Consider the following 13267-nt stretch of genomic DNA (forward strand, 5'->3'; position numbering starts at 1 on the left):
TGTGTGTATTAGGGAAATTATGACTGCAATCATGCTTATATATTTTAACACATACATTGTTACACTTTAAAAAATAAACTTTAAAATATTCTCAACAAAGGTAATACAGTAACTTTAACAAAGTAATTTGTTATTTTGTGTTTACTAAATAAGATTAGTTCTCAACAATGTTGCTAACAAAGATTATCTTTATACTCATATTTTTGTCCAAACAAAGTTACATCAAACAAGGGTTTGAAAATTCCCAGCATTCATTGCAGCATGTAAAATTATGTAGTTAATATTATTAAAAAAGATTACTGTTTACTGTTTGCTGGCTTTATTTATGCTGGTGTTGTTGTCTCTGTTAGTTATGTGTTGTATTTAGAGTTGTTTTATACTTAAAGATGTTTGTTGATTAAAGTTTGTGTGTTTAGTGTTGAGGTCTAAGTGCATTACGCAGGGGCGTTACACAAAATCTCGGGCCCTATGCATCGGCAGTCCTAATGGGCCCCCATGCCCCACTCCCATAATATATTCCAGACTTTACCTTCCCTTGGGGCCCTGGTAATCACCCCCAGTCTGACGCCCCTGGCATTACGCTGTGTGGATCCTAGTAAAAATGCATTCAACAAAAAATTTATTAAAAACTCTTTAAGAGTTAATTTATAATTAACTCTTTAATTGTTTAAAAAAATAAGTTGGGTGGACTTATCATTACTCAGAAATTCAGAAATTAATGTTTAATTAGTTGCCAAATTAATTGATGTAACTCATTTAGTTTTTTTCAGTGAAGCTGGGACATTACTAGGTATGCTGAGATGGGTAATCTACCTCCCCCAAACTTTGAGTAAACGTAAACAGTCATTAAGTGTGTTGCAATAAAATTTTACGTTTTTTCAAACTCTGATTTTTTACAGTGTGTATATAGTCTGGCATGTCAATGCAAAATTTATTTAATCTATTTTTGTCATCAGTAATTCATCAGCAACGCAGTGTGCATAAATGTTAGAATCATGCCTACGTTTATATATAAGTTTATCTTTCATTCTTAAAAAATCAGACAGTCACCTTTCTACTTTTTTCAAATTCTACAATAAAAAATGTAATTAGTTGACTACTTTTAAGGCAATCAGTTTCCTGACATTTTCTAAGTGGGCTAATGCAGTATATTACATTTTTGTTTAGTTAGAAAAGCCATTTGTAGAGTCAAGGCCGTAGCCAGGATTAAAAGCATCCAAAATAAATCAAAACCCCAGTTACATTTTATCATCTGGAGTGCAGTCATCCTAAATTGCACAAAGTGTCATTTTTTCAAGAAGCTTTTCATTTTAGGATGAATTTTAAATAGTATAGAAGGAGTTCATAGATAATCTGGGCTCTTATTGGCTGCTTTTTCTTCAATATTCAGTGTAAGTCACCTATTTCAAAAATAAAAAAAAATGTTAATAACAAAAATGTATCTGTTTGGCATAGGCATACTTTGGTCTACAAAAGTAATTTCAAGCATTTAACTATACACCTTCAGATTAAATGATTTTTAAGACCATAGTTAACATTTTAGTCAAGTGACCCTAATTTTTTGAACAGTAGTGTAGGTTTGAATCTCATTGGTGGCCCTATTGCATTGTAGGCTATTTGCTGCATAACCCTTAACTTTCTCACCTTCCCTCCTTTTCTTTGTTCTCATCTTCTGCTGGTTTTCAAAATGATAATTCAGTTTGTTGCAGCCTTTTCATTTTCAGTCATTTAAATAAAAATTACAGGCAGAAAATTACATGGTGTCAACTTTATTTTGAACAATGGATTTGTGCGATTGAAGTTTATGTGAGATGTGCGAGCGAGACACTGCGTTGAGTTCTTTAATTAGTTTAGAAAACACTCCGCTATAGTCAACTACTTTTGTTTTGAGATGGCAGCAGTATCTGCAAGTACGTGTCACACGACGGTCCGTACAGTGGTGTGTTTACCCACCACGCAAACCACGCAATTGCGTGGGGCCTCGCGGGCTTGGGGGCCCCCCTACTGGCCACAAGGTGTGCGAAAGTATGTTAAGTTTATTCAGACACAAATCTAAGTTGCGGATAAAGCATGCGCAAGCAAGAGATATGCGAGTATGCACGCAGAATAATATTTCCGCGCATCCTCGCGAGGGCACAAATAGGCTACTTCATGAGCAAAACTCTACGGGAAAGCGCACCTCTGCTCAGCGCGCACAAATGCAGCCACACAAGTGCTTGAATGAGCGCTCGCTCGACTCTCTCTGTGCTCTCGTAACTGCACAACATTCACTCCATGGTCAAGTTTACTTTAAAGACTTTGGGCTTCACACCTGTGATTGGTGGTTTGGTTTGATCAGTGACATGCATCTTTTGTTCCACGCTTGCTCGTACAGGTATAAACATGATAAAGACACCAAGCAGGGGTTTAAATCACATCGAAAATACATAAATCAAATTCTGTCTCTCATCATTGTCATTAAAATCTCATTTTTAGTGTATGTCCAGTTTATATGCTTGTTGTATTTCACAGTAAGTTTGTTTTTCCAATATGAACATGAAAGTATCATGACTCTCAAGGAACGGGACCCAAATGCAAGGTAACGGGTGAACTTAAACGGGGTTTATTAATAACAAACCGCCCACGTGGGGGCAAAAGACAAGACATAAACAGGAAACAATTACCAGATAGCTAACAAGACAATACACTGAACTAGACTTTCTGGACTAGACTTACAAGACTAGACTTGGTTATGAAAACTCTCAAATACAATAGACGTGAAGACAAACCAAACATACAAAACGATTCAGCACAGGACAGAACACACTGGGGCCTTAAATAGGAAAACTAAATGAGATAACGAGGGAGGGTCAGGTGAGGGGAGTTAACCAATAATGAATAATTAGCAAGGTGACAAGGGGGCAGGGACAGGGACAAGACACAGCAGCACACTACCCAAACAAAAGGCAAATGTGCTGCCACACAAAACATGGGTACCGCCACAATCCTGCCACATCACCATGAACAACCATTAATAACCATGACAGATTGGCAGGATCATAACAGTACTCCCCCCTTAAAGGGACGCCTCCAGGCGTTCCTCAAGGGGGTACACAAGACAATGGACAAGACAAGACTATGACACAGACTATGACAAATGACAACAGATTAACAATAAACTAGGAAAACAAAAAGTCCAATGGTGATCAACATAAACCAAACACTGAAAAAAGTTCAAAAGGTGGAGTCCAGGGAGGCATGGGCATGGGTCTATGCTGTTGCTGCGCAGACGGCTGTGGCAATGGAGGCCACCCAGATGGCAGACAGCTGTGGCGGCCGCACAGACGGCAGGGGCTGTGGACCACAGAGAGCTGTGGCCGGGCTGATGCTGGCTGCGCAGATGGCTGTGGTGGCCGCGCAGACTGCAGGGGCTGAGGTGGCTGCGCAGACTGCTGTGGTAGCTGCGCAGACTGCTTGAGCTGTGGCTGAGGTTGAGCAGACTGCTGGAGCTGTGGCTGAGGTTGAGCAGACTGCTGGAGCTGTGGCTGAGGTTGAGCAGACTGCTGGAGCTGTGGCTGCGGTTGAGCAGACTGCTGGAGCTGTGGCTGCGGTTGAGCAGACTGCTTTGGCTGAAGGAGGAATATCTCCAAAAGCAGCCTGTCAATAAGTGTCCATGGCAAGTTCCCCGATACCTGCTGGGTCCCTGACTGGCTGAATCATTCTGTCATGACTCTCAAGGAACGGGACCCAAATGCAAGGTAACGGGTGAACTTAAACAGGGTTTATTAATAACAAAAACTGCCCATGTGGGGTCAAAAGACAAGACATAAACAGGAAACAATTACCAGATAACTAACAAGACAATACACTGAACTAGACTTACTGGACTAGACTTACAAGACTAGACTTGGTTATGAAAACTCTCAAATACAATAGACGTGAAGACAAACCAAACATACAAAACGGTTCAGCACAGGACAGAACACACTGGGGCCTTAAATAGGAAAACTAAACGAGATAACGAGGGAGGGTCAAGTGAGGGGAGTTAACCAATAATGAATAATTAACAAGGAGACAAGGGGGCAGGGACAGGGACAAGACACAGCAGCACACTACCCAAACAAAAGGCAAATGTGCTGCCACACAAAACATGGGTACCGCCACAATCCTGCCACATGACCATGAACAACCATGAATAACCATGACAGATTGGCAGGATCATAACAGAGAGTAATGTGATTCCCATCCATAAATTCAAGCAATAACCAACTTACAATGTTGTTTGCTGGTGTTTGTTAGTTCAGTTTGTCAGATCAGTCTGAATCAGACTCTAATGCTTCCTCTTTTTTTCCCGTATTTAGTTAGTTTTTCAGTCAGACACTGAAGTATTAATTACATTGTTTTAAATACATCCTGTAAGGCATTTGCAAGCAAAAGATATATCTGAGAGGGACGTGAAACATTTTTTTGAAACCAAGAATTTTTGTCATACCAAACTGTAACAATTTAGTGTTATTTTACCTAACCTAAACCTAAGCATTCCCTTTCAATACGGCTCACTTCGCATTGCGTCAGTTGCTGACGCTATGGGGGAACGTAATCCCATCACGCCGTGTATCCACAACGGACTGAGGTGACTTACCGGAGAGACACTGTATGTGGCCCTATATCCAGCATATTCACAGCAAAAGTGTAAGCACCATATAAAATGTTAACGCGCATACGGTGGGGTATTAAACGCACCGGGAAGCACATTACATAGCAGAGCAGATCACAGAGCGCGCCGCTGGTGTGTGAGAATAAGTAAGTCCAGAGTCACGTTGGTGAGCTCGCTGAGCGCACCCCGATGTACACATAAAGTGCATCAATGCGCGTGCATGGTTAAACCGAGAGAACCTGCGCTCGTAGGGCAGGGACTTCTAAGCTGTAAAATCTGACAAACGTAGACGGCGAAGACCAGCCGGCCGCGTGGCAGATATGAAGAATAGATACTCCTGTAAACCAAGCCCATGGTGAAGCCAACTTCGAAGAGAGTGGGTTCTAACACCATAGCTTATTGAGGAAGGCGTGAGCCAGCGCGATGGCTTCAACGATCCATCCAAATAGCCACTGTAGTAACCGGCGAGGCTCACGAACGGCCGATCTGACTATAATATGCGGCAGAACGGTTCGTAGCGTGGGATTATACAGATACCACAATAGTGTAAACCCAGGTGAGCCCTCGAGCGCATTGGGGATGCATATACAGTAGGTAATATTATAGTGCACAGGTCGGTGAGCTTCCAAGCGCAAACAAACCCCAGTAGTCCGCAAGGCAGGGATGTCGAAGCTGTAAAATTGACAATGTGGACAGCTGGCCGTGTCACAAATGTCAAATGAGAAACCTCTAAGACCATGCCCAAGGTAAAGCTAATCCATACATGGAGTAGATTAACCATGAGTGAGCATCATTGTTACGGGAGGTGATAACTTCAACGATCCATAAATAACCTGTATTGACAGGTGCGCTAGTGAGTGATCAGTGACGCAGACGAACAGCTGATCGTCTGATGTACGTCAGACATATCTGTCATTCAGGACCTTGGACAGTTTCAGAGCGCTGTGCCTCGGGCACCGTCCGCATCTGAGAAATGACACGCTTATGAATTAATTAATGGCCAGCCGTAAAAGCGTGGTTCGCTGTTATCGCCGCCGTCTGCATCTGAGAGATTACAGGCTTGTGAATAAAATGAATGGTCGGTCGTAAAAGTGTGGTTCGCTGTTATCGCCGCCAAATAGATATAGCATAGGGGGAGAGAGCTGCCGTGCACGAGCCTCTGTAGTGAGGAGAAAGCATTCCACACCACAATTCGTGGGGGTTTAGACTTTTCGCTGTCACTGGACAGAAATAGATCAGACTTTGCCTAAGGACGCCTCGCGTCAACATGTCATAAGGCACGTAGGTCGTGTCTCACGGATGCAATCTCCATACGCCTGTCGTAACGGGTTAATATGTCTGCACCTTGGTGGTTTAAGCACGAGATGCATATCACTCTGATTGAACATAGCTTATAAAGCGATGCAATGAGTTTATAAGGAGATGACTCGTCAGCTTGAACGGGGGGGGGGGTCTCAACCTGGCTCTGTGAATAATGAAAACCACCATAGAGTGCTGCAGTGCTAAAATCATCCCCTTAAATGGACCGTATGTACAGTACAAGGTGATTGATATGAGACAAACGTGCGTTTCACTGTGCGTTTCACTTAATGGCTGTGTTATGACAGAAAAACAGGGGTCAGACCCGCCCGTGTTTGCTTGTCCTATGCATCTATCTTAGTTCTACGTCTCCGCCACTTGTTCATCTCAGCAAGAGAGGAACAGCAGAGGGGGGCATGTAACACAGATAGAACAGCCATGCATCGTATGAGTGGTCTTCACCCGGCGATGCACTCTGGGAATTAATATGAGGGTGCCAGAGATCTCGCGGATGACTGTGTGAGGAGCGAGGGACTCTGTGAGTGTAAAGCATGAACAGTTGCGTGTGACAGAACACAGGGGGGGGGGGTAGCCCGTGTGCGCTAGATTATGCATACATCTTAGTCTCATGGCTCGCCGTTTGTTCGTCTCCACGAGAGAGGAACAGCATGGGGAGCACGAAACATAGATAGGATAACCGTGCATATGAGAGTGGTCTCTGCATGGGAGGTGCCAGACCGGTGACACGCTCAGGGGAAATTCATAGCAGAGAGGCTCACTTGAGCTGCTGTGCTGGACGCTGTTACAACAGCACCTGCTCTTTTAGCTTATAGCTTACATTAAAAATATTGATCTTACCGGGCGGCCGCAGGGGAGACCTCATCAGGCATGTGTCCGCTGCACAGGGCTCGTACCACGGCAAGCGAAGGCTATCTTCGGTTCTCAGCCGGAAAGCAGCAGGGGAAGACGCTAGACCTGGATTCTGCTATCTTCGGTTCTCAGCCAGAAAACGGCAGGGGAAGACGCTAGGCCTGGGTTCCGCTGCAGGGCTTGTGTCGACGGCGAGTAAGGCTTTTTCTTCTTCGGAGCAGCGAGAGGTTCGCGCTGAAGGAGAAAATTAATGAGCTCTTGATGCTTGATCCCATGCTTAAGTGCTCAAACGTCATTGGTCTGTATTTTTTACAGTCGTTTACCAATAGGCTTCAATCGCGGAGTAAACAGGAGTTTCCCCCATAGCGTCAGCAACTGACGAAATGCGAAGTGAACTGTATTGAAAGGGAACTACAGAGGACATGACCTTGGTGTCCTCAATGGTACGGCCATGTGTAGAGTAAGCTTTAAGTATAATTAGGGGTTCTGGCAACTAAAAAGCATAGGTTAACTTTTGAATAAATGGTCTGCACTTACAACTTGACTGAATAAACACTTTCCATCAATGTATTGTGTAATGGGGTCTCCCAAAATGTGTTAACTGTTGCAATAGATGTAAATGTGAATTTGAGTCCAACGTGGGTTTATTATCAGTATAGTGAACTAATCAAGGTAATCATTAAAACACACACATACACACAGTAAAGCAGCCAAATCACAGGTTAGTACATTGCTGTTTTTTCATCAATGTACTGCAGCACAAGTCCCTGTGTGGCAACATTGGTGGTCTTGTTGGTCTGGATTGAGCAGTCCACATACCGTTCACAAAGTTCCCTAAAACAGTGTTGCAGGGAGTCGTGCCACAGACCGCCACTTACGTAGTTTAACATTAAATAACATCATATTTGTCCAAAAACGTTAACAATTAACATAGGCTGCAAACACATATATTACATCTGGAATTGTCTTATTTACCTCATGCTATTGAATGGGCATGTCCAGTGTGCAATACCTGCGAGTTGTCCTACACGCGATGTGGTACAGTCTCGCCCGGTGTGCAATTTACTTTATAGCTTTGTCAAGATGAGTGTGGCAAATTTCATGCTGCTTGCACCTTTCAGAGAGACGTTTTACATTGTGATGCCCAATTGTTGCCAAATATTTTGGTGCCAGGACTTTAACATGGCAAATTAGGGAAACAATAAAAGGCATGACCTACATCGTATCGAGCTAGCCAACTTCATTTGCCATAAGAAGTGCTGGACAAGCACCCAGTGTAAGCTTGACTGCGATCACTTGACTCATGCTGAACATGCAAGTTGGGTCGATCTGGTTCAAGCTTCTTAATGCTTTATTTAACTGAATGCCTTGTTAAATGGTGGAATAAAACCATATTTCACTTGCTTCCACTGATTAATACTGCGCCTATCAGTTAAAAGACAGTCTGCAGAGGTAAAAAACAAACTGTTTTAATTCGCTAACAACAAGTTTAAAAAGTTTACTAACCTACATACACACTCGTTTGACCGGCACCCCACACACAAACATATAAACGAAATAGTTTAGATTTTTTAATAAATGACAAAGCAAAGTAGTATGACTGTAAGGAACGACAGAGTCAGGATCCCAATGCAAAAGGTAATTTTATTTGAAAACAAACAATTGGTTAGACTGCCAGTGACGAACTGAGAGAATATGAAGCGGCCTCGGCCCTCTTCGACCCTTCTCGATTCAAGGAATTGCTCAGGAAACTGAACCCCAAGAATGTGCACAAAACTAGAAACCAGGAGATGCCCTGGCCGTCCACGGCACGGGGAGCTACACAGGGATACTTAAACCCCAATATGGGGCGAGACATGTAGGTCACTCCCGCGTGCACCGCAACGCGGGAGGCTGGATAATGGAGGGCGAGCTCTCTCTACCCGGAGCACTGTGGAGATTGCCAACCGGATATTCAAGCCATGGCAGAGAGGCACAGACAGTGGAGAAACAGCAGTGCTGGTCAACGACACCAGACAGGCATACAGCAGATGCGATGGCAGTCTATGGGTACAGAGAAATAGTTAATAGCAACCCGCAAATGGGCATAATCCACAGTGCACAAAACTCCACCGCTCGCTGTGAAGAACAAGTGTCAGATGGCAACAGTCCATGAAGGGAACAGAGAAACTCAATAGTTCAACAGCGGGTAGTAAATCCACAGCGGGGAGATATAAATCCACAGATGGTAAACAAACATCCACAGGAGAACAAACAGTAGCTGAATCTCTGGAATAGCGAACAGCAGATAACACAGACTAATATATTAAAGATAACTTGACAAGACACGGCGACATACATCAAAAGCACATCAAGTACATAAAGTGACATTCAATGTGCAACAGACTCGCAAACACTGAAGGGAAGAGAGACTTTATACAGATACCCATTAGAAACAAACAAGCTTCAGGTGAGATGACGCACTGAGGAAATCACACAGAGCAGGAACACCTGTGAGAGAGGCGCACGTGAATCAGTGAACAAACACAAAGCAACAAGGAAAAACAAAGCACTGACAAGACAAGATAATCCACAAATATATATATAAATACAAACACATATTCATATACATCTATAAATACAGAAAAACATAAACAACAACAGAAGCAAGACCACAAAAGACACAAACACTAAAACAAAGACAAGAGGCTGCAAGGGAGCGGGGAAAAATGACGACTGCACAATGACAAGAGAATACAAGGGAGTAGGGAAAAAGTCACAAGACACGAGAAAAACGTGGTCTAATAACAATAACAAGACCACGCTTTCCCACACAAAAACATAGTACTGTCAGAACCCTGCCACACTAAACTAGATATAATTACCAAACAAGATTATGGCAGAATCCTGACAGTACCCTCCCCTTAAGGGACGCCACCTGGCGGCCCTCAAGGAGAGACACAGGACAAGACAGACTGGACAGTAGACAAAACCCATGAAAACATGACAAAGACCAACAAAGGAAGACAAGACAAAATAATCAGTGGGTTAGGGTGAGACAATAAGAACAATAAACAAGGGAGGGGGGGCGGGGGCATAACAACATTCAGAGGGGGAGGAAGGATGGGACTAGGTGGAGCACGAGCCTTCTTACCCCAGGGAGTAGCTGAGGGTTGGTTGCGTGGAGTCCGGGCTGGCTTAACTGTTTTTAGGGAGGGAAAAACCTCGAGGCAGGACGGGAAACACAAGGTCAGGACTTAAAGGCTGAGGGGAAGCAGGAAACGGGGATAAAGGGCGTGAGTCAGGTTGGCCAGAGACAAGGGACGAGTTTATGGAGGGCATGGGCACAGTGGCTGAGGACCAGGTGGAGGGACAGGGTGACGAGGGAGGAACAGAAGGTGGGGATGAGACAGGAACCATGACAGGGGAGAATGTAGACAGCAGGGGAGACGAGACAGGGGGCGTGACAGGGGAGGCTGCAGATGGCAGCGGAGTTGAGACAGGGCCAAGGACTGAGACAGACTCGGGCTTAGGCTGCTGTATATCAGAGACCGGGGAGGCGGCAGCTGGCAGAGGCTGGGCAAACTCGGGCTGAGGCTGCACCGGCAAAGGCTGAGGCTGCTGCGTATCAGAGGCCGGAGAGACGGCAGCTGGCTGAAGAGCCGAGGAACCTTTCTTCCTCTTCTTCTTAGGGCGTGGTGCAGTGAGAGCGATGGCAGGAGGTGGTGTGGTGGGCATGACTGGCTCGATAGAGGACCCTTCGGATGATGATTCCCAGGATTTTCTTCGCTCACGTTTACCCCGAAGGCTGGCAGGCTGGGCAGAGCTTTCGGGGGTTCAATGTGGAGAGTGCTGTGTTCTCCTGGGTCACCATCCCGACAACGCGGCCCTCTGGGATAAGGAACAGACGACTGGCTGACAGACTGGGGAGGCGAGGTACCGGTCTGGCCCTGTTGCTGTTGTCCGAGGCGACCCACCATTTCCCAATAGGGAAGACGCACTAAATCTCTCCGCTTATGCTGAGGTGGGGGTTCATTAAGACCAGCAATGAGGTAGGAGTTTGCTAACACTTCAGGAAACAATCCCCTCTTCTTCTCCACAGACCTGGCATACTCCTTCAGAGAGCGCCCTCCTTGAGGAGGAAATGAGCCTTCGCCAGCCTGAGTCTCAGCAAAGAGGGTACTCCACCACACTGAATCAGAATCAACCTCTGCGGGATCCATTTTTGGCGAGTCTGTTCTGTAAGGAATGACAGAGTCAGGATCCCAATGCAAAAGGTAATTTTATTTGAAAACAAACAATTGGTTAGACTGCCAGTGAAGAACTGAGAGAATATGAAGCGGCCTCGGCCCTCTTCGACCCTTCTTGACTCGGGGAATTACTCAGGAAACTGAACCCCAAGAATGTGCAGAAAACTAGAAAAAAGGAGATGCCCCGGCCATCCACAGCACGGGGAGCTACACAGGGATACTTAAACCCCAATATGGGGCAAGACACGTAGGTCACTCCCGCGTGCGCCCCAACGCGGGAGGCTGGATAATAGAGGGCGAACTCTCTACCCGGAGCACTGTGGAGATTGCCAATCGGATATTCAAGCCACGGCAGAGAGGCACAGACGGTGGAGAAACAGCAGTGCTGGTCAACGACACCAGATAGGCATACAGCAGATGCGATGGCAGTCTATGGGTACAGAGAAATAGTTAATAGCAACCCGCAAATGGGCATAATCCACAGGGCACAAAACTCCGCCGCTCGCTGTGAAGAACAAAAGTCAGATGGCAACAGTCCATGAAGGGAACAGAAACTCAATAGTTCAACAGCGGGTAGTAAATCCACAGCGGGGAGATATAAATCCACAGATGGTAAACAAACATCCACAGGAAATCAAACAGTAGCTGAATCTCTGAAAAAACGAACAGCATATAACACAGACTAATATATTAAAGATAACTTGACAAGACAAGATACGGCAACATACATCAAAAGTACATAAATTGACATTCAATGTGTAACAGACTCAAAAACACTGAAGGGAAGAGAGATACTTTATACAGATACCATTAGGAACAAACCAGCTTCAGGTGAGATGACGCACTGAGGAAATCACACAGAGCAGGAACACCTGTGAGAGAGGCGCACGTGAATCAGTGAACCAAACACAAAGCAACAAGGAAAAACAAAGCACTGACAAGACAAGATAAATCCATAAATATATATAAATACAAACACATATATTCATATATATCTATAAAAACAGAAAAACATATAAACATGAACAACAACAGAAGCAAGACCACAAAAAACACAAACACTAAAACAAAGACAAGAGGCTGCAAGGGAGCGGGGAAAAATGACGACTACACAACGACAAGAGAATACAAGGGAGTGGGGAAAAAGTCACAAGAAACGAGAAAAACGTGGTCTAATATAACAATATCAAGACCACGCTTTCCCACACAAAAACATAGTACTGTCAGAACCCTGCCACACTAAACTAGATATAATTACCAAACAAGATTATGGCAGAATCCTGACAATGACTAAATTATTTTATTTTGTATGAATTTGCACTCCATATTTAAAATTTTGGGGGAGCGGTTTGTCAATATAAGAGCTTTGTCTTCGTCCATTTGTGCTTTTCAGTAGAGAGAAAGGTGACACGTTGACGTACCAGTTTATACTGTCACATATATACATGTGATACAAATTCACAGTTGAGAGTTTTCCAGACTTAAAGAGTAACTAAACCCTAATTTTTTTGGACATGATCTGTTAGAATGGGGCTTTATTAGTGCTGTTCATTGATTTGAATAACTATTTTGACATTTGGGTAAGTGTTTAAATGCTACAATATATGGTGTAAAAACGTCTGAGTGCTGCCATCTTCAGGTTGAACGGTGGTTACTGCAGTTGAATTTTCCTGTTGGATGTCGCGGTACCGCGTGATGTAAGAGGTATGATCCTACGTAAGCCGATTCAATCTCACCACACCCTTGGTACAAGCTCAGTTTGTCTTTTTTTTGCATTTTTCAAATATTGCCAGTGGGTGGAGTCAGGCTATGACCAGAGGTTTAGTTCCTCTTTAAACAGTGGTACGCAGCGAATTGCAAAATATCTTTGCACACGCTTGCTTTCCGGTCTGCAGCATGCGTATGAATGTAAGTAAATGAAACAAAAAGTCTGGTGTAACTGTCCCTTTACGGTGCTATCCGAAGGTTCCTTTTAACAGTTTGACCCATTTGCGTGTGACCCCACTGTGTTAAGTTCAAAACTGATGACATATTATTGACGGATTATGACTTATAGTTCTCTCACAGTCATACCTCACAAACTCACCCAAAAACTGTTTATGCCTTGCTTTGCATCAAGTCCTCTGTGGCGCAATAGTAGTATCTATGACTTCCACGCGGAAGACCCTAGGTTTAGTTTAACTCTGTTGAGTTTATATATGTCTTTTGATGGGGGCTTATAAAGTAGTATATT

This window comes from Misgurnus anguillicaudatus, chromosome 16, assembly GCF_027580225.2.
Source record: "Misgurnus anguillicaudatus chromosome 16, ASM2758022v2, whole genome shotgun sequence".
Classification (NCBI taxonomy): domain Eukaryota; kingdom Metazoa; phylum Chordata; class Actinopteri; order Cypriniformes; family Cobitidae; genus Misgurnus; species Misgurnus anguillicaudatus.